Source organism: Vombatus ursinus, unplaced genomic scaffold, assembly GCF_900497805.2.
Source record: "Vombatus ursinus unplaced genomic scaffold, bare-nosed wombat genome assembly UNPS02014832.1, whole genome shotgun sequence".
Taxonomy (NCBI): Eukaryota; Metazoa; Chordata; class Mammalia; order Diprotodontia; family Vombatidae; genus Vombatus; species Vombatus ursinus.
Genome location: NW_020954610.1, coordinates 47,170,097 through 47,192,413, shown reverse-complemented (window position 1 = coordinate 47,192,413; position 22,317 = coordinate 47,170,097). Strand labels below are relative to the sequence as shown.

At 37.0% G+C, this 22,317-nt stretch overlaps 1 protein-coding gene across 4 annotated transcripts in view; it reads right to left on the bottom strand.

The window, feature by feature from the left end:
• The window catches only part of SNX29 (sorting nexin 29), a 636,216-nt gene that overhangs the window by 220,681 nt on the left and 393,218 nt on the right, over nt 1-22,317 (bottom strand). The window lies entirely within an intron of this gene.

Sequence of the window (22,317 nt, the reverse complement as noted above, 5' to 3'; positions counted from 1 at the left end):
AGCATCACATATCTAGTATGTGGAGATAAGATACCAATGTCTACCTTAAGCACAGCCCTATTTTCCCCCCCAATGATAACTCAGCTTATGTTTACAAAAATCCTCTGTTTGATAAAACCCTTCAGAGAGGGATGGATTTAAAAAAAAAAACTTCCTGACATTTACACCCAGGAATCCATTAAGTGATAGGATAGTGATAAGCCTCAGGATCATCAGAGGAATGTGCTGGAATGAAACTACCAATCAATTAATCAACAAACAGTGATTAATAAGTGCCTCCCATGTGCCAGGCACTGTGCCGGATACAGAAGATACAAAAACAGAAAATGAAACTTTCCAGTCCTAAAGGAACTTTGCATTTTACTAACAAAGCACTGGTATCAACACAAAAGTCCAAAAGCAGGCACTGAATACCCCTCTGGACCAAGCTTCCTCATTTGGTTTGGCCAAGTCAAACTTTGCTGAATCTTCAAGAAGAAAAACAGAATGAAGGAGGAGCTGAGTAAATCACAGAAGAAATAAAAACTGTTAACTTGATCATTTCTATTTCCACTGAGAGCACATTAAAAGGAAATGGCCAAACTGGAGCATGAAGGATTTAGGTTAGACATAGATGATCTTTCTTCTAAAATGGGTATTATGTACCTGGATGAATTACTGTGATAACAATAATAGCTGTTACTATTGATGCTGCCACTATTCCTACTACTATTACCAATCACATAGTCGTTTAACACTTGCAGAGTGCTTTTCATTTACAATAACCTTTGAGGTAGGTGATGTAAGTATGATTAATCTCATTTTGCCAATGAGAAAACTAAGCTTAAAGTCTAAGTCAGAGCCAGAATTCAATCCAGGCCCTCCTGACTCCAAGTCTAGCATTCTTTCCACTATATCATGTAACTTCACTGAAACTATGGTCTCTCCTTTATGGAAATCTAAAAATAGGACTAGTCTAGTCATTAGTCTAGGAGAATATTGATAAAATCCTCTCTAGATCCAGGCAGATAGCCTAGATTAAGTTCTCAAGAGTCTTTGTTCTCCTAAGACTCATTGGTCCTAACTGGTTAAACTGGGCTTTATCAAACAGCAAAATGCCCTATAAAGAGATGTTACTGGGGTGAGTCTCCTTAAGTATGGCAAAGAGTAAAATGATTGTGAACTTTAAAGAACTTAGGTTAAATTACACACGCAGACTCCCTGTACAACTACAGAATTCTAATCACAGCACAGATATAGTTGACATCTTTGTTTCACAACACCAATACTATAATAGAGTCCTGCTAGGTTAAACACTAGGGGCAGGGATGTGACTCCAATACTACATTTTGAATCAACTCCTAGAACCATTTTCATTTATATTGAGAAGAGGACCCTAAAAAGACAGAACTGAAAATCAAGTCTCTAGCTTTTATACATGGATTACATTGGAAAGGCAGCCTTGGGCAATTTCTTTCATCTCTTGGCTTCAATTTCATGATCTGGGAAATCAGGGAACATTTCTCTAAGAGATACTATGAGGATTAAGTAAATAGATCTGAAGGTAGAAATAAAAAACTGTTTAGCATCAGTATCATTATATTACCACAAATCACTGACTCCTTTAATTTTTACTTCATACATATATTGGAAAAGTTGCTGTTCTGAATTAGCAAATATCATTTATAATAAAATACAATTCCTACCAACTCCATCAAGAAGGGCAGAGGTGAAGAAACAAAGAAAATATATGATAGCATTATTGACAATGTGTTGCTATGATGACAGATATTACTTTGTAATTATAAAGGATTAGCAATGATGGCTTAATCTTAAAATGCTGTAAAAATTCTCGACAGAAATATTTTCCTCTCTTATGATTATTTTTAGTTATATTCTGGACAGATTAAATTGCAGGTGACCTTCAAGTAATTCTCCTTCAAATGAGTTTCTCCTGTAATTATGTAGTGTTCTCTGTGCCATCCCAGTTCTAAATTTATTGCACCTACATGAGTGTCATGTTAGCTAGGTAGGAACATAATTCATGAACTCCATAACCTTCATAGAATACACCTGGATAATCACAATTGGTACTACTATATTTGTACAGTTATAATTGACAGGAAGAGTTATTAAATGTTTTAAGAATTTTTATCATCATCATAGTTTCACCAAACTATCTGGACAAAAATATACCTATAAAGATTTGTAGTAATGCTCTAGAAAACTGTTTTTACCTAGAGAATTTTAGCAAAAAAAAAAGAGAGCCAACTGTAAGAAATATTAGGTTTTACCAATGTTATCCATGAAAATTCCACATGTGTTCCAAAATTCCTATTTCTATGAAAATGTCTTCTCTCTTTTGAATCCCAGAGATCTTATACTTGCTGGGGAAACCATGTTCTCTGTGCTATAGGCCTTTCTTCTGACTCGCCCCTCACATCAATCATACATTAATGAATATAAACTTGAAATTGTCACTTAATAATTATAAATGAAAATGTCACTCACTACTATCTAAGTTTAGTGTAAAGTACCTCATCTTCTAATTGATAATCTTAGAAAACACACTATGAAAGCAGGTTTCAAGGCAGGCAGTAGGAATGACGTGGAGAAAGGAAGTGAAATCTAAAAACACGTACACACATAATAGCTGCCAAGTCCACGTGAAAACTCTGGCCCACTGTTGGAAGTGGGAATGGGAGTATTAGAAAGAATATCTATACAGGTCTCTTATAAAGCCCCCAGTGCCAACAGCACAATAACAGTAACAATGACACTCTTCTAGTTCTGTCACAAGCCTGACTGCTCCCTGTGCCCTGTTCTCCCTGCAACTCTTTAGTGTGGGAATCCATCAAGATTCTCTCCTTGGCTCTCTTCTCTTGGCCCTGCGCATGGTCCTCCCTCATGATCTCATCCTCTAGGCTGACGTTAATTATCAGCTCTCTGTAGATGACTCCCAAATCCACTTACTGACACGTGACAAATCTCCAGAACTATAGTCCTGCTGGACATTTCCACATGGTTATCTTGCTGGCACCCCAAACAAAAGTCAACTGATCTCATCTACTTCACAAACACTCTACCCAACTTCCCTCTTCTTGTTGATGGCAGCCTGAAACCTCAGTCACCTTGTTTCTCTTTCTCCTTCACATCTAATGTATATCTAATCAGTTGTTAGGTCCTGCCATTACTACCTTATAATATCTTACACATCTCACAGAAGATACTAGGATCTTCAAAAAAAAAAAATGCAACTCTCTCATTTTAGAGATGAAGAAACAGAAATCCAGAGAGAGCAAATGATCTTTTTTCCAATCATTCTCCCATCACCCTAGTTTAGGCCTTTATCCTTTCTCACCTTGACTACCATAATACTCTCCTAATAAGGCTCCTGGCCTCTTAGTTCTTCCTCCTTTCCAACAAATCCTTCATACCACTAGCAAAATTATCCTCTTAATAATATGTCTTTCTCCTGCCCCAAGACCATCATTTAAAAAAAAAAAAAAGACTCCTCCTTAATTATAGGAAATAATACAAACTGCTAATCTTGGCACTTAAGCCATTGTGTAATCGGACTCCAATCTAGTGTTACCTCTATTCATCTACTTCCCCTTCACATTAGTCTATATACCAATGAAACTGAACTTCTAAGTGTACCCCAATCTTGTTCTACACTTTCACCTGTGCAGGCCACCCCTGTGACTGGAAAGCACAATACATGTCTGCCTTCTGATATCCTGACACTGCCTTGATATTATTACCTGGGTGACTTTGGCTAACATCACTTCCCTGAACCTTAAATGTAACATAAGGGAATTTGGAGTAGAAGGCCCTTTTCTACTTTAAATCTGTAATCCTGTGGTCTTCTCTCTTCCTCAAGGCCCTGCTGACATACTCCCTCTTCCATAATTTTTCTCCTGGTCACTCCACCAGAAATTTTTCTCTTCCTCCTCAAACTTCTCACATTTTTATCTGGATATCTCCTTGGTACTTATACATTATAGGCAAGAACTCTACGTTATTGCTTTAAACTGTATTTCTACCAGCACTGTCTTACACATAGTACACATCTAATACATGCTTGTGAAACAACTGAGTTTTACCAAATGATTTAAGAACAGTTCTGAACCATGCTTCATCAATTAGAAAAACATATGGTAGAAAACCAGAAGGCTTTAAAAAAAAAAAAGAAAAGAAACATTTCTAGCTCTGAAAGCTACCAAATTCAGCCTACGACACACACGCATGCGCGCGCACACACAAACACACAGAAAAAGAACAGGGTCCTTTCTGAAGCTAAGTCCTAGTTGCAACTACCCCTTCAAGACTGATCCAGGAAATCTTGGGAGAAACAGAGGAACAAAGAGAATTATTCTTCTTAATTTCTCTCATCCCTGACTCTGTCCTCTAGCACCATTCCCAGTCTTGTTGTCAGAAATATGGTTACTTTAGGTAGTAGATTTTGCCCAGGAGAACAAACACATGATTTTATTTCAAGGAAGGCAACAACTTGAGTTTACAGATGGAATTGGAAAGTATGGAGCTATTTTTAGAGTTAACTATTCTGTTAGAAAATTTTAACAGTCCTTCTCCTGCTTTTATGGTCTACATCACTTCTCAAAAATGCCTAAATTTTCCTCTTTGTTGCAATCCAGATGGAAAATGTGAAACAGTCCCTTCCCCTTCAAAAATCTTAATACCAAATAGGGTTTTCTGGATGAAAGGATCTTTTACCCTACTTGAACTGATAAGTCCAAATGATCAGGTATAAAATCAAGACAGGTCCAGACAACAAGCATCGATCAAGTGCTTACTTACTACATGCCAGGCATTGTGCTTAGCGGGTAGGATTCAAAAAAAGGCAAAAACAGTCCCTTCCCTCAAAGAGCTCACATTCTAATGCGAGAGAAACGTAAGTAACTAGGTACATATAAAAAACATGCAGTCCACAGAAGGCAATGTCAGCGAAAAACAGACTACCTGCTAGGGAGACTGCATAAGGCTTTCTGCAGAAGGTGGGATTTAAGCTGAGGCTTAAAGGAACTAAGAATAGGAGGTGAGGAGAAAGATCAGTCAAGGAATGAAGGGTAGTTAGTACAAAAGAACAGAGGTGAAATGGAGTGTTTTTGTGTAAGGAACAGCAAGTAGGGCCAAGAGTCTAGATTGTACAGTATGCAGAGGAATGTAAAAAGTAAAAAGACTGGAAAGGTAGGAAGGTGCCAGATTATGAAGAGCTTTATACGCCAAGAGCATTTCATATTTGATCTTAGATATAACAGAGAGGCACTGGAGATGACTGATTAGGATGGGGAAGTGCTGTGACATGGTCAAAGCTACACTTCAGAAGAACTACTCTGGCAGTTGAGGGGACAATGGATTCAAATGGGGATGGAACTGAGGCAGGGAAACTAATTTTAAAGCTACTGCAATAGGCCAGGTGAGGAGTGATAGGGTCCTGAACTAAGGTGGTGGTTGTGGAGGGTGGAGAGGAGGGGGCATATATGAGAGATGTTGTGAAGGAAGGATAAGGATAAGATCTGGCAACAGAACGGATATGCGAGCAAAGTGAGGAATCCAGGATCACGTGGTGGTTGCAAGCCTGAGTGATAAGACTGTGAGTTCCTTGAGAACAGAAAAAAAATTTTTTTCATTCTTTGTGTCTCCAGTACTGAGTACACTGCTGGCACATACTAGGCACTTGATAAATGCTTGTTAATTGATTGGGAAGATAGTATTACAAACGATAGTAATAGGCAAGTTGAGAAGACGGGAGGGTTTGGGGAAACTGATAATGAATTCTCTGCAAGTTGAGTTTGAGATGTGTGTAGAATATCTACTTTCAGATGTCCAAAAAGCATTTGGTGGGGTGGGACTGGAGCTCAGGAAAGAGACAAGAGAAAGAAAGAAAAACAAATATATATTTACATACGTTCAGATATGATATAGGTATAGATCTAGATCTGGGAATTATCTATATTAGAGATGAACAACAGAACTCATGAGAGCTGATGAAATCACAAAATGATATCATCTAAAACAGTTTTTATTATGAACTTGACAGACATCAATAAATATGATCTCTCCATACAGAATAAACAGAAACAGAATTTCATATGAAACTGTGATCTCAATTATGGAAAGTTTTGTTTTAAAAAATAATAATAACCAACATTTATATAGCATTTTAAGGTTTATACAGAGTTTTACAAAAATTAACTTATAATTACAACTTACAATGTAATATAATTTTATAAATGAGGGAACTGAGGCTGAGAGAAGTTAACTAAAGATAAGTTAAATAACTCGCTCAGTGTCACAGAGCTGAATAAGTATTTGAGGCAGGATTTGAACTCAGTTCTTCCTGATCCCAAACTTAGCCTTCTATCCACTAAACCATATGATGGCTGGTAAGAACAAGTTTAACAGAGTAATTCCAATAATATTCTGCTTATCCCTCTCTCTGAATTTCTTTTGTTGTCTTTTCTGTATTTTATAAATGCTTCACTATTATTTCTCTTATTTTTGGAATCATTATTCCCCCTCCCCCCACCATTCTCCCCAAACAAGCAAACAAACAAAAAACAAAAATGTCTCTGAGACAAGAAAATATGGGAATAGTCAATGTTAGGAGAGTTGTAGGAAGAAAGATGATACTAGTGCATTGCTGGTAGAGTTGTAAAGCAATAAAAACGATTTTAGAAAACAATGTGGAATTATGCAAATAAAGTGAGTGAAATGCCCATGCTCTTTGATTCAGAGATTCCACTATTGGGCTATTACTCCAAGAAGCCGAATGAGAAGAAAATCCCCAGATATATCCAAATAGCAGCACTTCTGTGGTAGAAAGAATTGGAAACAAAGTAGATGCTCATTGATTGAGAAATAGCTACCCTAGATGTGGTACATAAATACAACAGAATATTATTGTGCTGTAGTAAGAGACAAATGGGATGAATTCAGAGAAGCATGGAAAGATCTATATGAACTGATACCGAAAAAAGTTTAAAAAAAAAAAACCAGAAAACAATATATGTACTGGCTACTGAGGCAAAGAATGGCCTCTTTTACCTAGTCAAAAAAAAAAACCCCCACAATCAGGGAGGGGAAGATCCTCAAGGTTTCTGGCCAAAACAAAAACAATTGCTATTTATGCTCACTCTGAGCCACCAGGGCTCAGTTATTGGTCAATCAATGACAGCCAGAATGATGTGGGTTTAAGGCATGGTCCTTAAGAAAGAAATCTCACCCATTAACCCCAAGATATCTTGCCAGGTTTCAGTAATCAAAATTTATGTACCTTTGGGCACAGTACCCACAATATGTCAAGAATATCCCAAGGGATACCTTACAGAATGGCAGATTGACAGAATGGTTAGCAATAGAATGGAAATTAGGAGAGGTAGATTCTACTCCTAATGTTGCTATGTGACCTAGACAAGTCATTTAACTTCTCTAGGCCTCAGTTTTCTCATCTAGAAAACAGAATAAATAATTCCTAAAGTCTCTCACAACTCTAATATTTTATGGTCTAAATTTACTAATAAATCTATTTGAATAGATTATCCACGTGGTATCTACTAATGCAGAATCATAAAAGTAATATTTTATATCAAATTGCAAATCAATTCTTGTATATGTTATTAAAAACACAAAATAGTATCTAGGGCAAAAAAATAATTCAAACCAAAAAAAACCAAACCATCTAGAAGATAGCTTTTTTCAACTTAAATACCAGTTTCATTGGGGAAGAGGGAAGGAAAGGAAATATCTTCACCTATTTCATTAAAAACTGCTTAATTAAAAAAAAAACACTTAATTTATCTTGTCCAAAGACATTTCATACTCTTTTATGTGTGGGTATACTTCCTGGTACTAATAGGACTCTCTGCTTTGGCTTTTGGCTTTCAGTTTCCATTGGGAAAAAAAACACAATTATTGCTCCTTTAACATACTAAATTTCTAAATTAGTTTTTAAAATTAAAAAGAAAATTGGGAATAACATTGGATTAGCTGACATTGCCTTCAAACCTTTAGTGTAACTAGGGACAGTCTGGTCAAAGCCTATTAATTTACATAATCATAAAAACATCCAGGCCACTTTTTCCTTCCGATGCCATCATGCCTCAATGCTTGCTCTATTTTCCACTTTCATTTTTTTATTATAAAAAATAAATCAGGGGACATCTGATCTATAGGGTTTAAAAAAAAAGCAAAGGTGACAAGGTTCCCAATTTCAAGTTAAATCCTAGAGAATATGGCATTCAACAGTAGAAATGTACTCTGAAGGAGGATAACCTAATTTGCTAAATATGGAAATTGAGTCCTCCTTATAAAGGAATGGTTTCTGGATGTAGGTAGAGGTTAGAGCATTCTCCATATATTTTCCTTTTAAATGGGGAAAAAGATAAAGTACAAAAGAGAGTGGTTTTTGTAGCTTCCTAGGCATTAAGTATAGTATACCTTACATTCTAGCACATCCTAGAAATGTTGCTTAGAATATTCCAGCAGGTAAATTTACTAGCTTCATCTAATGTTATCAAAAAGGCCAAAGAGCATTACGGCATATTAGAAGGCATAGTAGTCTTAGAGTAAAACACACAGGATCAAGAGACAACTCCAAAACTTACTAACTGTGTGACTCTGGGAAAGTTATTAAATCCCTCTGAGGCTCAGCTTCTACATCTGTAAAATGGGAATAGTAATACTTACACTACCTAGATCACAAGGTTATTTATGATTATTATTATGTAATGTGATTATGAATGTATTTGAAGCACTTTGTAACCTTAAAGTACTATATAAATGTGAACTATTATTATTTATACATATCATCTACACTAGATAATGACAGTTCATCTGTGCTTCTCATTTATTTTTAATGAGAAATTTCAGCTTTGCAGTCAACATAAATGCAAATTAGAAATTTCCTACTGTTTCCAAACATATGTTACTGATGTAAGGCAGTCTTCTCACATGTTTCCTTTTCACTCTCCTTGTCTACCACTGACCTTCAGAAAATAAATATTTCGTTCCAAAACAATGAATTAAGAATTTTCATCCCCAGATGATCAACTAAATCAACTAAAAAACTAGTTGAAATAATTAACAACTTTAGCAAAGTCACAGGATATAAAATAAACCCACATCAGCATTTCTGTATATTACCAACAAAGTACAGCAGCAAGAGATAAAAAGAGAAATTCCATCTAAAATAACTATAGACAATATATAATACTTGGGAGTATCCTTGCCAAGACAAACCCAGAAACCATATGAACATAATTACAAAACACTTTTAACACAAATAGATCTAAACAACAGGAAAAATACTGTTCATGGGTAGGCCAAGCCATAATATAATGACAACTCTATCTAAATTAATATATTTATTCAATGCCATACCTATGCCAAACCAAAAAATTATTTATACAGCTAGAAAAAATAATAGCAAAATTCACCTGGAAGAATGAAAGGTCAAGAATATCAAGGAAATTAAGGGAGGAAAAAGTGCGAAGAAAGGTAGTCTAGCAGAACCAGATCTCAAATTGTATTACAAAGCAATAATCATCAAAACAATCTGCTACTGACTAAGAAACAGAATGGTGGATAAGTGGAATAGATTAGGTACATAATACATACTACCAAACTACCAAAATAATCTTCTGTTTGATAAATGCAAAAATCCAGACTTTGGGGACAAGAACTCACTATATAACAAAAACTGCGGGGAAAATTGGAAAGCAGTTTGGCAGAAATTAGGTATAGACCCATACCTCACACCATATTCCAAGATGAGGTCAAAATGGGACATGATTAGACATAAAGGGTGATACCATAAGAAAATTAGAGGAGTGTGAAATAGTTTACCTGCTAGATGTATGGATAAGAGAAGAATTTAAGACCAAACAAGAGATACAAGATTAGAAGGAAAGCAGAAAACGGGGTGGGGGGGGAGGGATTTTACAGCAAGTTTCTCTGATAGAGGTCTCATCTCTCAAATATATAGAAAACTGAGTCAAATGTATAATATGAGTCATTCCCTAATTGATAAATGACCAAAGGATATAAACAGGTAGTTTTCAGATGAAGAAATCAAAGCTATCTAAAGTCATGTGAAAAAATGCTCTAAATCACTATTGATTAGAGAAATACAAATTAAGACAACGCTAAGGTACCACCTAACACCAATCAGATTGGCTAATATGACAGAAAAAGAAAATGATAAATGTTGGAGGGGATGTGGGAAAATTGGGACACTAATGCACTGTTGATGGAAGTGTAAACTGATCCAACCATTCTGGAGCGCAATTCAGAACTATGCCCAAAGAGCTATAAAACCATGCATACTCTTGGTCCCAGCAGTACCACAACTAGATCTGTATCCCAAAGTGATTTTTAAAAAAAGGAAAAGGACCTATATGCACAAAATATCTATAGCAACTCTTTTTGTGGTAGCAAAGAATTGGAAATTGAGGGGATACCCATCAATTGGAGATTGGCTGAACAAGTACAGGTATATGATTTTGTTGGAATACTATTGTGCTACAAGAAATGATGAGCAGGATGCTGTCAGAAAAATCTGGAAAGACATACATGAACTAACGCAAAGTGAAATATGCAGAACCAAGAGAAGATTGTACACAGTAACAGCAATATTCAACTATGAATGACTTAGCTACTCCCAACAACTCAAAGACTCAAGATAATCCTGAAGGACTTATGATGAAAAATGCAATCCATCTACAGAGAAAGAACTGATGGAGTCTAAATGCAGATTGAAAGCATACTGTTTTGTTTTTTACTTTCTTTTTTTTCTTTCTCTTTTTGTCTGTTTTCTTTCACATAACTAATATGGAAATATGTTTTGCATGTCTGCACATGTATAACTTTTATCAAATTGTTTGTCTTCTCAAGGAGTGGGGAGGAGAGAAAGGTAGAGAGAGAATTTGGAAATCAAAATTTTTTAAAAATATAAAAACAATTAAAATTTTTTAAAAAATGAAAAATACTCATTTTGATCCTCTCTTTAAGAAAGATTCATATGTAAAATGTTAGATTTTTAACCTTACAGACTAACACCTTCATGTATGTCTTTCCACAAGTTTAAGAGAGCTGAGGCAATTTGGGCATAGTCATAATATATCTAACAGTTACCTAGTGGCAGAGATGAATCTTGAACTCAGGAAGGTCTTCTGAATCCTAGATTCAGTGCTCTTTTCATTATTTTATATCTCACAGTATCAATTTGAAATACCAAAGAATAATTAAAATAACTACCATTTAGCATTCTAAGAAACTGAGGCTCTGCATGACTTTTCTAGTCACAAGATATAACTCCAGTGTAGCATTAGGACTAGATGCCAATTTCCCAGTGCTTCTCATAGAGGAATGAAAAGGCATTAAGTTTTTTCCTAAATTCAGTGGGTGAAATTACAACTGAAATGACCACTTGAAACTCAGCATTAAATAACATTAAAAGACAATAAAAATACTTAACCAGCAGAAAACCAATAATGCAAACAAAAGCTTAATATAATCTGGTGATCTAATACAGGCATTCCTTTTCAAAAATTGCAGAACGTCCACTCTGTGGATATTCTATAAATTGCTGTCTTCTTGAAAACAATATATACTATACCAGCATCCCAGGGAGATGTTTCTGTGAAGAAAAATTTTAGCATAAAGAATAAATACCATGTTAGCAACACCAGGGAGAAATAAGTCTTCAAGCACACCAGTCTCTTTAAATGACCCTATCAGTGTCTCAGAAACTAATGAATGGAAATAAGTGTCCAGATACTAACAAAGAGAAAATATTAAAGGAAAAAAATTCCGGGCCTTGCGGCTGGCCTCCCTTACAGGCTGATTTATAAGACGGAATCTGTAAAGGCTCACAACTGGGTGAAAATGCTTGCTTTAATGAGAAACTACGATAAGGCAATCAGAGCATGTGCGTATGAGCCATTTACTGCTAATTACATGTACATACTATATTTTTAACATTACAAGTGCTATGATTACATCTGCAGCTGATGAAGCTCAATGTTCACTGTTAATTTGCAGATAAAAGCAAAATGACTCCAGAATCTTCCTTCCCAGAATTCTTCCTGGGGATTTAATTTCTACCACTTAAAAACTATATCTGCAGCCTAGATCCTGCATCACGTGTACTGAGGGTACATTTTAAATTAAGCTCCTTCATTAGTAGCCCTGGTTATTAAAGACCAGTATGAAAGGTGGTCCCTTAGGGTCAATATATTTACCATTACTGCCAGGGACTAAATGCAGTGTAGATTTCTTCTCTGAAACCACATGGCTAAGTGATAAGATAATTCAGTATATTTCTAAAGCTAGGGTCTGATACTTCTCACTTTGCCTAATGCATTTTCCAAACCTACAGCTCCCTCTGAAATTCCTCTGTAAAATTAATAAGAATAATTAACATTTATATCATTACATATGGTATATATGTAGATGTGCAAAGAGATATTTATGTATGCTATCTCATCTGATCCTCACAATAATTCAATGAAGTGGCTACTATTATTAGCCCCATTTTACAGATAAGGAAAAAGAAAGCTATATTAAGAAACATAGAGAGAGATATAAACTAAAATTTTCCTTTTTTTCCTTTCTTCCTTCTTTCTTATTTTTTCTAAAATTTTTCAAAATGTTTCTTCTATTGTTTCCCTCTTAGCTCAACCTCCACCTTCATCCAGAAAGCATTTTCTGCCTTTCAGAAACCAAAGCCCCTTTGAATCACTCAGGTGCATTCTGAAGAATCCTCACCTACAATCACAAATGTGGTAATGCAAGAAAAAATTCATTGGACATTGGAGAAAGATAACATCCCCCATTGGACTGGTGTATTTTCCAGACCCATTCAGTGACTCAGTAAACAAGAGTGGGGAAAAAAACAACCTAATATAACCCAGTTTTTCTTCCAATATATTTTATGAAATGGGGATTTTAGGGGCCGACTGTTTCTATATATCAGTAATTGAAATCTGGGAGCTGAGCTTTTTTATTTGTTCTGTTCTTTCTTCTGGAACACTGTATCTATGGAGTTTTTCCTTCTTAGCTCCTTTGTCATTATATTTAAATATGGCTTTTGTATTTGGAACAGGTTTTAGTATCATCAAATGGCTATGCCAGGGAGTAGACTGGTTTCTGAATTCCAATACAATAAATAAGGAGGAGGCAAGGTTGGGAGACTGTGCAAGGACACAATGAGTCAATGAGAAAAGAATGCTCAAGAGCCCACTTCCCCCATCATTCCTTCAACAACATGACCTGAGTCACATGACAAACCTTCCTCCCAGCCCACTTGCTCTGTGACATAAAGCACTGGGAGACCCTTGGTGTCTTCAAATCCAGCCTTCTGGATAAAGTGCACAAGGAATAAACACTTCACTGACACAAACCTGCTGTGACCTACTAAACAATGACTTCATCACTGCTCAGCAGCGCCTACTATTTGAGATTGATGACTTCTGAAACCAATCACCGAAACCTTCAATTAGAGACTGAAACCATCCCCAACAAAAATCAGAAGCGCAAATGTCCCTGCCAGAGATAAACCTCCCTAATTTTAAATCTGTCTTTAGTCAACAAGCGATAAATGACGAACAGCAGCTAATTAAAGACGTAAACCGTTCTGCAATTTTCTATCCCCTTTATAATCACATCTTCCTCAGCATGATGCTTTTCCCCCCATTTGCAACCTGATTGCTCTTCATACTGATGTTATTTGAGATTGGGTTAAAGCAGTTAAAAAGTTCCTCAGTCCAGGCCACATAGCACTTCTGTGCAAAGTTTCTTTAAGTTCTAGTGACTCAACTAACACTTAAAAGGGTTCTTAGGAGAGAGTCAGTCATGCTTGCTAAGGGACAAAGATTTCTAAAAATGTATCTGCCCATGACATAAAGAGCCCTCATTGAGTCTCAGTTCTCTACTAAAAAGATGCAGAACGCATAGGACCACAGGCTACAAAAAAGTCATGACTGCTATTCTTCCTATTTGGGGAACAAGGGTATCATTTCCAGCCCAGCCAATTGTTTCGGGATTTTAAATGCCAGCCCTGTCCAGCTGCTCCCGAGGAAAGCAACTCCAGAGACCCTGCTCCCCTGCACGGAGTGAAAGGCCTTCAATGTGCAAAAGCTGAGCCAACCACAACAATGGCCCCCTCATATTCTCTGAGAGCTGTATCAAGATCCATACATGGCAGAGATAGACATCCAAAAAATAAAAACAAAACCGGAGTTTCATCCAACACATACCTCAGTCAAACAGAGCACTCTGCTAAGCTGAGAGCCACCGAAAGAAAATACAAACATCTTGCTTAGAAACTCAAACTGAAATGGACTTCTTCTTCAGACTTCCAAGTGGTACATGGCCAGAATCTTAAAATGAGCTGGAGCTAAGAGTCTACATCTTCGTGTTGTGTATTGATGTTTAACTTCTCAGGTAGTTAGGACATTTTTCTTCCATTAGGATGGACCTAGAAGGTGAAATTTTTCTCTTCTACTTGGCTGTATCTTCACTTGGTACCATGAATACATGATTAGCTAGGTGGTGTAGTGGATAGAGTGCTGTGTGGAAGACTCATCTTCCTGAGTTCATATCTGGGCTCAGACATTTACTAGATGTGTGATCCTGGTCAAGTCACTTAACCCTGTTTGCCTCAGTTCCTCAACTGTAAAATGATCTGAAGAAGGAAATGGCAAACCACTCCAGTATCTTTGCCAAGAAAACTTCAAATGGGTCACAAAGAGTCAGACACAGCTGAAAAAGGACTGAAGAATAAACCATGAACACAAGTACTTGTAAAATACTGAATGATTGAAGGGGTTGGGGGGAAGAACCTAAGTCAACATTCTCTTGCTTTTTTCAAAGCCCTTCATAAAAGTATTATCTGTGAGATTGAAGCTTTCCTTGATCACCTTCAAAATCTCACGTCATACTTTAAAAAACAAGACAAAACTCTTTACTGCACTTATCATGTAGTAGTAACTACTCTAATTTTCTCTTACTATAAGTACAAAGGTAGACAGCAGGTCTTATGCAAACTCTGCACTTAGCACAATACAGGCTGGATAAATGTTTGGCTTTGTTGTGGATGACAGACAGTCCCTGCTACAAGTCTGTCTCTACTTCAGTCCAAAGTTCATTCACACAGCTACCAAACTAATTTTCCTAATCTACAAGTCTGACCACATCACTCCTTCACTCAAAAATCTTCCCTGACTCCATCTTGCCCCAAGCACAAAAAGAAACTCCCCACTCTGGTTCTAATCTATATTTCCATAGATTACTTGCCTTTACACACTCTAAATAACAGCCAGACTTGACTACATATCCTCTTATCTCATCGTGTCATCTCCTCAGAGCTTTAGTCAATGTCTTCTCTTATGCCTGGAATGTACCCCTTTCTAATATTTATCTGTTAAAATTCTTTTCTTTCAAGGTCCAGGTCAGGTGCCCCCTCTCCTATGAAGTTTTTCCTCATTCTCCCAGCTATCTTCTTCACCAAGTTTTCCTATTACGATTTGTCTGGATCTCTCTTTCATCCCCATCGAATTCAACTTGGTATTATATTCATTTATATACTTATAGTATTTCCCTACCCCAGTAGACTGTTAATACCTCATTAAGGACAATGACTATGCTGGTTACATCTTTTGTATGCTCAGCATCTAGCACAGTGCCTTCTACACAGTTTAAGTATTTTACAAATATTTGTTAAATTGATGGTGTTAATATAATTTCCTCATCTATTCATTCTGCTCTGTGCTTATGTCTAAACTGGTAACTGTGGCACCTTCAAGGAAATCTGGGCTAGCTACCTCCTAGCATAAATAATTCTGTCATAAAAGCAGGTGAGCAATAAATGTCTGTAAAGAAAAAAAAAAACATTTACATTAGCCTCCAAGACAGGATGAGGAGAAGTAGCTGGCAGGCAACAAGGAGAAATCCAGGTTTCAATATAACTTAAAAATCTCAATCTAACATTTCAATAATGATAACAATATAAACATTATCTTAAGACTGACAAAAATATGGGATTCAAATATGATTTTAAGCTTCTGAGAGATTCAAAATCAAAGTGAAACATTCTCTATTTCCCTGGCTGGTAATGGCCTTCTTTCGCAGCCCTCAAGTACCATTTGTTTCACAAATCTTTAATGCATTTAACCAGGAAATACCATATTATCTATGTCTGGGTCTTATCCCCCTTGTATATTGCCAATGTTTATCAGGAAAGGAAAATTTATAAAAAAAAATAAACTATAGTGATTCCTGTAAACTGGTAAAGCTGATGAAATGTCTCCAGTCACAAATGGCTCCCACTATCTCTCTCTTTCTCTCTCTCTCTCTCTCTCTCTCTCTCTCTCTGTCTACAGTATCTAAGTTCTTTGTAAATATTGGAGAGCCTTACAGCTGTATTAATTTGCACTTGTTTGTATAATTTCACTGTCAGCATTATTTTGGATTTTTCACGAGTATATCCTCTTCTTCTTTAGTCCTTGAGAGAAAGGACTGTGATCTATTCCAGTGGAATTTCCCCCCCAGAGCCTGAAAGCCAAAGCTCTATGTGTAATGGGCATTTAACATACATTGCCAGCCTAAGGAACAAAATCTACCTTTGGTAGCCAAGCATAGAATTTTGTTTTGGTAAAAAAGAACATGATTGGAACCATTTATTCTTAACAATAACCAAACAAATCACCAGCTGCACAGAATCACATGGCCACCACCTGGCTCTGGCCTTCCAGCCCTCTGGCCCTCATCACTCCTCACCTGTACTACTGCAACAGTCTCTTAATTGGTCTCCCTGCCCCTTCCTTTTGCAATTCTGACGTTCTCCTCTTCAAACCAACCTCCACACAACTGCCAAATTGGTATTCCTAAAGTACATGTCTGATCAGGATACTGCTCTGCTCAAGAAGCTATAGGCACTCGTTATTGCCTCTAGGATAAAATAGAAACCTCTCTGTTTGACATTTAAAGACTTTCACAAGCAGGTTCCACATTATATTTTCAGCATGATTTCACATCGTTCCTCCTCATTCACACTATCTGTGGTCCAGTCAAACTGACCTACTTGTTATTTATTCCTCTAACACAACACTCCACCTCCCACCTCAGTAGTTTTGCACGTGCTCATTTTTATGCCTGGCACACTCTCCCTCCTGACCCCCACCTCTTAGAATCTTTAGCTCTACTCAAAGCTCAGCTCAAGTGTTAGATGGTGTAGTGGACAGTGTTGGACTTTAAGTCAGAAAGCTCTGCATTTGAATCCTATGTCAGACCCTAGGCAAGTCACTTAAGTTCTCATAGCCTCACTGTCCTCATCTATAACATGGAAAGACTAATAATAGAATCTGTGTCACAATGTTGTTGTGTGGATTGAAAAAGATAAGCAAAATGCTTTGCAAACCTAAGCACTATGTAAATGTTTGCTATCATTATTATTATTATTACTTCACTATCTAGAACTCTCCAGCTATCAACACATGCCCATTCTGAAATTATTTTGTATTTACTTATATGGGTATACATGACTTCTGAGGTTCCTTCTATGAAGCTCTAAATTTATGCAACTATGATACTTACCCTCAATAGAATGTAAGCACCTTGAGGGCAGGGACTGTTTTCATTTTTTTGTCTTCGTATTCCCAATATCTACCCAAGTACATATGGCAAGTGGTAAGCACTTGATAAATTTTTTCTTAAACTGAATGATTAAAGTCTCTGAAGATGTTAAAGGAGTATTCCCTAACTGATGAAAGATGCTGAACCACTGACCATCCCAACATGGGAGTCATTTTGCTTTTCTGTTTCTATTTATGCACTTATAAACTGAGAAAAATATTTCCTTCTTTCTCACTACCCTATCTAATTCACATATTGAGATAATGACTTGGCTGATAGTTGAAGTGCTTTTGATTTCCTAGTCATGTTCATGTCATACCACTTTCTTTGCTTTAAGCCCAAGATTCAAGTTTTCTCTCCCAAGACCTGAGGCTTTTGATTAGTGAGCAGTCATCTTATTTCTTTGCCCCAGATCCATCACACCACTTTCCTGACATTTCCATGCCCTGTCACTGTGCACATAGCCTCTCTTCTTCCCCAGTTTCACCTACACCTTCCAGTTCAAGCTCTAAGAATAGTAATAAAATCAACAATTACATTCTTAGAAAGGACATGCCCTTTCATTCCAATCACCATTTCCTCTGATTTCACTATTCGAAACACCATTCCAAGTCTTGCCTTCCCCTATAATGTAAGCTTCCTAGTGGAGACTGCCTTACTTGCTTGTATTTGTATTCTCAGCAGTTAGCATAGTGCATGGCACATGGCAAGTATTTGATGGATACTTACTCATTAACACATAAGGCCCCCAATTCTGGCCAGTATGGAAATCACCCTGAATTCCCAAAGGTGATGACAAAGAAGTAAAGAGCTATCCTTCCAAGTATAATCCTTCCAGGCAAGAAAAGCTTTGAGCACAAGCCAATGATAATCTTTTCATCTGGCATTCCTGGGACCAACCTAGCTAAGTTTGGAAAGGCTCATTGCTAGAAAGACAGCCACCAGATAATGACGACTTTTTTTTTGAGCCATAACAATTCCTCAAACTGCCTGCAAATTTATAGAAGGTTTGTGATATGTTTTAGTGAAAGGATTATCTATGTGAATATATATATCATAGATTCCTAACATATTGAAGATTTTTCTCCAAAAGAAAAAAAATAGTGTAATTTTTTCTCGGGGGCCTAAAGTTGTTGAGATCATCACAGTGCAACCAGGAAAATCTCTATGATACCATGCTACTAGGCATAGTTTTTTCTTCCAGAGGCCACAGCCTTGACACTTTTTCTCCCTACTCAAAAAAAGAAAGTCAGTGATTATCCTAGGGACCACTTGGAAGAGTAACAATTGCTTTGTGCAATTATTCAATACAGTACTTCAGCATTTCCTAATTCACACACAACTGGAAAAGGAAAAGAGACTTCCTATTATCTACAGAATCAAATACAAACTCTTCGGTTTATCACTTAAAAGTCTATAAAACTTGATTCCAACCTATCTTTCTAGTATACATTACTCTCTTCCATATACTCTTTGGTTTAGCCACAGTGGTCTTCTTGGTGTTTCTGACACAAGACATTGCATCTCTACTCTCTATAATTTTAAATATGCTGCTCTCCACCTGAAATCCACTCTTTCCACATCTCTATCTCTTATATCCCTTGTGTCCTTCCAACTCAGCACAAATACCCCCTTTTTTAATCGAACCTTTTCCAGACTCCTAACCATCCAAGTACTAGCATCCCTCCCCCCAAAAAATGACTTGTCATTGACTTTGTATGTATTTTGAATATAGTTGTCTTTGTACATGTTGTGTCTCCCCCTGGAATTTAAGCTCCTTTAAGGCAAGAACCACTTCACTTTTTGCCTTTATATCCCCAATACTGAGCACAATGTGTGGCATACTGTAGGTACTTAAACACATGCTGCCTGCTTGATTAAATTATTAAGCAAGTCTCTGTAGCAAATATTTAGACTAGGATTCATTAAGTAGTTCTAGACCTTCAACCATTTCTAGCTCACAGCTTGTTCCCTCTCAGGTGTGGCCTAATTAACCTTGAAGGAGACCATCCTTCCTTAGTCAAACCTTGATTTTCCATAATAGTGTTCTTTCCAAATATATTCTAGCTCTGCTGACAACCATCACTGACAGTACAACTTATCTTTCTGTGACTTATGGGTAATTTCATATCACAACTATAAGTTATGTTTAAAACTGAGACATCAAAAAACTCAAGGGCAGCAAAAGTATGATAGCTACTTATATTTCACAGCAAATGCAAACAAAAATGTTGATCATCCTGTGACAAATAAATACTCTGTGTACTTTCAGAACGTAGTTGTGTTTTACTTCAATTTGACCTAAGAAATATTTCTGTGCTCAAATTTGAGCTAGTGCTAGGGGAGAGACAAAAGAAGAATAACACACATTCCCTGCTTTCAAGCAGGGCATTCTCATTGAGAGAGGTTAAAAATGCTCATGTGAAATGGTGACAAAGTGAGTGGCACAGACAGTAAGACACTGTTTGGGGATTGCATGGGGAGGTCCAAAAAGTGGGTGATTGATGTGGGGCTGGAATGTCAAAGAAGGTTTCCTAGGGATATTTTATACGTGAGCTGGGTCTGGAGGATGAGTAGGTTTTGGAAAAGCAGAAAAGGGAAAGGAAAAGGGCATTTTATGTAGCAAGTACAACAAAGCTAAAGGCTAAGAGACAGAAGTGAGTCTATCATTCAGGGAATGTCAACAACAGAGGTGTCAAACTTAGGCCTCAGGTAGCTGCAAAACTCCTCATGAATCAGATGAAAATGTAATTGGGAGATGTTTAACAAAATAAATGAAAATAAAACACAGATAATGTTAATTTTCAGTTTTCAGAGTCAACATGAGGCCCTTAGGGATCCATCTCCATTTGAGTTTGACATTGCTACTGTAGGTTGGCACCAATCTGGCAGGAACAGGGGGATAACGAAATGTTGTTCGTCCTTCATTTTGTAGAGGACCAGTGACATCACAGGTGATGTCTTAACTTGCGAGTGAACTGGATTTAAGTGAGGCAGAGTTACACAAAGTTGTCAGCCTTACTCTCCCGAAGTCATAGAAGTCCAGTGGCAAGACAAAAGTCAAGATGACTGGTGATGGCCCAGGATGCGTGGATGACCTTGGCATCTTCAATGTCTGACCAAGCTCTAAGAACTCCACAACACCTGCTTCAGCCACCTTCGTGGCCTTTGGAATAAATTGTTCTCATCTACCCATTCCACCAGAGGAAGTCTTCACATGCTTGGGGTAGAAATCCCCCTAACTCACCCATGGGTTTGAGGCCTGTCAGTTTATCCTCAATGTGGTTTAGTCCATCTGCCGAGAAGATTTACTGGGGTGTGGCCAATGAGCATGTTATAGTTTCTTGGAAATAGTGAAACAGTGAAATAGCTGAACAATGTAATACTTCAGGACTTATTGTTGGGGACATTTTCTTTTTAAACAAAAGCTTTACACTGCAAAGGAAGATGCCTCAGAAGAGATAGCAGTGAAGTCAAAAGAAGCTTCTACTACATTTTCAGCCTTCATTCCACATATCTAGAATCACTGAACTTTACACTTGAAAGAGATTTTAGAGGCATTCTGGACCAACCTCTTGCCACGTATGCCTCTTTAATGGTCCTCAACAATAAATTACGAAACTTTACTTTCAAGAGGGGAAAAGAAACATGATACTTTTTCTACTCAATCAGAATTTGGGCATAGAATTCCTTTCCTGGGCTGCTGATGAGCAACTTCGTAACCATATCACACACCAGAGCTGACACTGCTAATATTCACAAGCCATTGGAAAACAGATCACTGGAATCCAGAATTGCAAATGCCTGCATAAAAAAAAAATTGTTGTTGTTGTTGCTGTTGTTATTGCTGCTGTTGTTGTTGTTGTTGTTGGAGACCACAGAATGGATATGAGAACCCTTGACTTTTGCTTCTTTGCTTTTTGATATTGAAAATTTCTGGTCTCTCCTGCTCCTGAGAAACACAAGGAAGCAAACTCTAAGACATTTGCCACTGGGTAGACAGAATTTCATATAATCACAGGACTTGAAATCTGAACCACTGAGCTTTTCAAAAGCATATTTGATCCAATATAATCACTTGAATCACTGGCCTCAGAAAAGTGATACAAATATTAAGATACTACATGCTTTGAAACCTTTGAAACCATGCTTTTAAGCGCTCATGTGTGCAAGTCACAGACCCATACACTAAATACAGTGTCAGTAACATCTATTTATTAGATTACAGAAAATCAGTAGGAGTAGATTAAGTAACTGAAAACCATTAGGTAAAAAACACGAAGCAGCCATCTAGCACAAAATGGAAGCTTGCTTTCACACTAGGCTATACCACTGAGTTGAATTTAACCTTAGAGTTCTTCCTTAGGATTTCAGATTTGGGTTCTTCACTAATTCTATTACTTTGAAAAAGTCACTTAACCTGAATGGATCTCAGTTTCTATAAAACACAGAGGGTTGGGGTGAACTAGATTATTACAAAGTTCTCTAACTCTGAAATCAAATGATTCCTAAAAATAGTTATCTTGTATATTCCTCCCACATTCAGAAAGGACAACATTTAAGTTATCTCAGATAAGTGAAACCACCTCAAATTAGTGTCCAGATTCTAACAAACTTGCTGTTCTCATTCATATTGTTCAATTTTTTCACTGTATTTCTGTGAATAAGAGAGAGGGCAGA